Below are 4,203 nucleotides of genomic sequence, written 5' to 3'. Positions count from 1 at the left end.
ATCATTTATTTGTTGTTTTTTTCTTTTTTTAAGGAATGAACTCCAAGCAATGAATTTTCCTCTTAGAACTGCTTTCAATGTGTCCCATAGATTCCGATATGTTGTGTCTGTGTTTTCATTTATCTCTAAGAATTTTTTAATTTCCTCCTTGATGTCTTCTATAACCCATTGATCATTCAGTAACCTATTGTTCATTCTTCAAGTGATGCATGATTTTTCCTTCCTTCTTTTATCGTTGATTTTCAGTTTCATTCCATTATGATCAGATAAGATGCATGGTATTATCTCTACTCCTTTATATTGTCTAAGAGTTGCCCTGTGACATAATATATGATCTATTTTTGAGAAGGATCCATGTGCTGCTGAGAAAAAAGTGTAACTGCTTGAAGTTGGGTGGTATATTCTTTATATGTCAATTAAGTCTAGGTTATTAATTGTGTTATTGAGTTCTATAGTTTCCTTATTCAACTTTTGTTTGGAAGATCTGTCCAGTGGTGAGAGAGGTGTGTTGAAGTCTCCCATGATTATTGTATGGTGGTCTATTAGACTCTTGAACTTGAGAAGAGTTTGTTTGATAAACATAGCTGCACCATTGTTTGGGGCATATATATTTATGATTGTTTTGTCTTGTTGGTGTATGGTTCCCTTGAGCAGTATGTAGTGTCCCTCTTTATCCCTTTTGATTAACTTTGGCTTGAAATCTATTTTATTTGATATGAGTATGGGCACTCCTGCTTGTTTCCGAAGTCCATATGAGTGATATGATTTTTCCCAACCTTTCACCTTCAGTCTATGTATGTCTTTTCCTATCAAATGTGTCTCCTGTAGGCAGCATATTGTTGGGTCTTGTTTTGTGATCCATTCTACTAGCCTGTGTCTCTTAATTGGTGAGTTTAAGCCATTAACATTTAGGGTTATTATTGAGATATGGGTTGTTCTTCCAGCCATATTTGTTTATTTCTGTTACTAAACATGGTTTGTTTTCCTCTTTGATTATTTTCCCCCCCTTTACTGTCCTACCTCACACTGTTGGTTTTCATTGTTATTTTCCATTTCCTCTTCCTGTAATGTTTTGCCGAGGATGTTTTGAAGAGACGGTTTTCTAGCTGCAAATTCTTTTAACTTTTGTTTATCGTGGAAGGTTTTAATTTCATCTTCCATCCTGAAGCTTCATTTCGCTGGATACACAATTCTTGGTTGGAACCCATTTTCTTTCAGTGTTTGAAATATGTTATTCCAGGATCTTCTAGCTTTCAGAGTCTGTGTTGAAAGATCAGCTGTTATCCTGATTGGTTTACCCCCAAATTTAATCTGCTTCCTTTCTCTTGTAGCTTTTAAAATTCTCTCCTTATTCTGTATGTTGGGCATCTTCATTATAATGTGTCTAAGTGTGGATCTCTTATGATCTTGCACATTCGGCGTCCTGTAGGCTTCTAGGTTTGGGATTCTGTCTCATTCTTCAAGTCTGGGAAGTTTTCTCGTATTATTTCATTGAATAGATGGCTCATTCCTTTCGTTTGGACCTATATACCTTCCTGTATCCCAATGACTCTTAAGTTTGGTCTCTTTATGTTATCCCATATTTCTTGGATGTTCTGCTCATGGTTTCTTAACAGTCTTGCTGAGCTGTCTATGTTCTTTTCCAGTTGAAATACTTTGTCTTCATTGTCTGATGTTCTATCTTCTAAGTGTTCTACTCTGCTGGTAGTATTCTCCATTGATTTTTTAAGTTGGTTTATTGCTTCCTGCATTTCTAGGATTTCTGTTTGTTTGTTTTTTATAACCTCTATCTCCCTGTATAGTTGATCTTTTGCTTCTTGAATTTGTTTATGTAATTCATTGTCGAAGTGATCTTTCATTGTCTGATTTTGCTGTCTAATATCTTCCTTGAGACTCCAGATCATGTGAAGCATGTAAATCCTGAATTCTTTATCTGACATTCCATCTGCTGCAGCTATTACCTCTTTTAAAGTTGAGTTGACCTGCATTGCTTGTGGTACTTTCTTTCCTAAATTGAAGGCATTCCCTCTAAAATCTGGAACAAGACAGGGATGCCCTCTCTCACCACTTCTGTTCAACATAGTTCTCGAAACACTGGCCAGAGCAATTAGACAGACGAAAGAAATTAAAGGCATAAAAATAGGAAAAGAAGAACTTAAATTATCACTATTTGCAATGACATGATTCTATACCTAGCAGACCCAAAAGGGTCTACAAAGAAACTATTAGAGCTTATAAATGAATTCAGCAAAGTGGCAGGATATAAAATCAACACGCATAAATCAAAGGCATTCCTGTATATCAGCGACAAATCCTCTGAAATGGAAATGAGGACAACCACTCCATTCACAATATCCTAAAAAAAAAAATAAAATAAAATACTTGGGAATCAACCTAACAAAAGAGGTGAAAGACTTATACAATGAAAACTACAGAACCCTAAAGAGAGAAATAGAAGAAGATCTTAGAAGATGGAAAAATATACCCTGTTCATGGATAGGCAGAACTAACATCATCAAAATGGCGATATTACCAAAAGTTCTCTATAGGTTGAATGCAATGCCAATAAAATCCCAATGGCATTTCTTGTAGAAATAGAGAAAGCAATCATGAAATTCATATGGAAAAATAAAAGACCCAGAATAGCAAAAACAATGCTAAGCAGGAAGTGTGAATCAGGCGGTATAGCGATACCAGACTTCAAACTATACTACAGAGCAATAGTAACAAAAACAGCATGGTACAGGTACCAAAACAGGCGGGTGGACCAATGGTACAGAATAGAGGACACAGAAACCAATCCACAAAACTACAACTATCTTATATTTGATAAAGGGGCTAAAAGCATGCAATGGAGGAAGGATAGCATCTTCAACAAATGGTGCTGGGAAAACTGGAAATCCATATGCAACAAAATGAAACTGAATCCCTTTCTCTCGCCATGCACAAAAGTTAACTCAAAATGGATCAAGGAGCTTGATATCAAATCAGAGACACGCCGTCTGATAGAAGAAAAAGTTGGCTACGATCTACATACTGTGGGGTCGGGCTCCAAATTCCTCAATAGGACACCCATAGCACAAGAGTTAATAACTAGAATCAACAAATGGGACTTACTTAAACTGAAAAGTTTTTTCTCAGCAAAAGAAACAATAAGAGAGGTAAATAGGGAGCCTACATCCTGGGAACAAATCTTTACTCCTCACATTTCAGATAGAGCCCTAATATCCAGAGTATACAAAGAACTCAAAAAATTAAACAATAAGAAAACAAATAACCCTATCAACAAATGGGCCAAGGACCTGAACAGACACTTCTCAGAGGAGGACATACAATCAATCAACAAGTACATGAAAAACATGCTCACCATCTCTAGTAGTCAGAGAAATGCAAATCAAAACCACCCTAAGATACCATCTCTCTCCAGTAAGATTGGCAGCCATTATGAAATCAAACAACAACAAGTGCTGGCGAGGATGTGGGGAAATGGGTACACTTGTACATTGCTGGTGGGACTGCAAATTGGTGCAGCCAATTTGGAAAGCAGTATGGATATTTCTTGGAAAGCTGGGAATGGAACCACCATTTGAACCTGCTATTCCCCTTCTGGGTCTATTCCCTAAAGACCTAAAAAGAGCATGCTACAGGGACACTGCTACATCGATGTTCATAGCAGCACAATTCACAACAGCAAGACTGTGGAACCAACCTAGATGCCCTTCAATAGACGAATGGATAAAAAAAAATGTGGAATTTATACACAATGGAGTATTACTCTGCATTAAAAAATGACAAAATCATAGAATTTGCAGGGAAATGGATGGCATTAGAGCAGATTATGCTAAGTGAAGCTAGCCAATCCCTAAAAAACAAATGCCAAATGTCTTCTTTGATATAAGGAGAGTAACTAAGAACAGAGTAGGAGGAAGAGCATGAGAAGAAGATTAACATTAAACAGGGATGAGAGGTGGGAGGGAAAGGGAGAGAGAAGGGAAATTGCATGGAAATGGAAGGAGACCCTCAGGGTTATACAAAATTACATACAAGAGGAAGTGAGGGGAAAGGGAAAAATAATACAAGGGGGAGAAATGAATGACAGTAGAGGGGGTAGAGAGAGAAGAGGGGAGGGGAGGGGAGGGGAGGGGAGGGGGGATAGTAGAGGATAGGAAAGGCAGCAGAATACAACAGACACTAGTATGGCAA

This window comes from Marmota flaviventris, chromosome 8 (genome assembly GCF_047511675.1).
Source record: "Marmota flaviventris isolate mMarFla1 chromosome 8, mMarFla1.hap1, whole genome shotgun sequence".
Lineage (NCBI taxonomy): Eukaryota > Metazoa > Chordata > Mammalia > Rodentia > Sciuridae > Marmota > Marmota flaviventris.
Note: the sequence above shows the minus strand (reverse complement) of the source record.